The sequence below is a fragment of the Gekko japonicus genome, unplaced genomic scaffold (genome assembly GCF_001447785.1).
Source record: "Gekko japonicus isolate JY-2015 unplaced genomic scaffold, Gekko_japonicus_V1.1 scaffold3813, whole genome shotgun sequence".
Lineage (NCBI taxonomy): Eukaryota > Metazoa > Chordata > Lepidosauria > Squamata > Gekkonidae > Gekko > Gekko japonicus.
This window is the reverse complement of record NW_015167657.1, coordinates 93,360-94,147: the sequence shown is the minus strand read 5'-3', so window position 1 is coordinate 94,147 and position 788 is coordinate 93,360.

Here is a 788-nt window from a genome sequence, read left to right as displayed (position 1 = left end):
GGGCGCGCCCGAAAACGGCCGCGCACGCGCAGCGGTCGTCCGGCCCGGCGCGAGCGTGCGAGAGAACGCGCGCGCTCGGGCCGGGCGGTTGGGACGACGGCTGAGGAGGAGTAGGCGGAGGAGAGGGAGGAGCCTCTCGAGGTGGCGAAGAGCCAATGGGAGAGCGCTCCGGGCTCGGCGCAAGCGCAGTGAGAGGACGAGCCGGAGGGACGGTTTGGGCGGCGGGCGGCGCTGGGTTTCTCCCTCCCCCCCTTCTTCTCCTCAGCCCCCTTTCCCCGCCTTTTCCTTCCCCCTCTGAGGCGACAGGTGAGCCGGTGCCGGCCCCTCTCCTGCCCCGCTCGGGTGTCCTCACCCCCCAGTCCGTGAGGAGAGGTAGTTTTGGGTTGCCAACCTCCAGCTGGGGCCTGGAGACCTCCTAGGGTTACGATTGGAGGAAATGGTAGCCTAGACAGGACAAACTCTATGGTATACCATAGAGTCCGGGTGAAGTCCCTTCCCGGATTTCTTCCTCCACAGGCGCTGCCCCCCCCCCCAAATATCCTGGAATTTCACAGGCTGGAGTTGGGAACCCTAAGAGGTGCTCACTACTACACCCTCCTCGTTTGTGGTCGTCGGTGGGGGCAGTGGGCATCCCAAAATCCCCCCCCCCTTGGACATGCCTGCAGTGAGGCTCTCCTCTCCTCTCTCTGTGCTCTAAGGGAGGCTGCAGGGCCAATGCCACCTTGGTTGAGCTGAGCCAGTAGCTTTGGGGCTGTTGTGTCTCTCCCCCCCCCCTTGTTATAAACTAA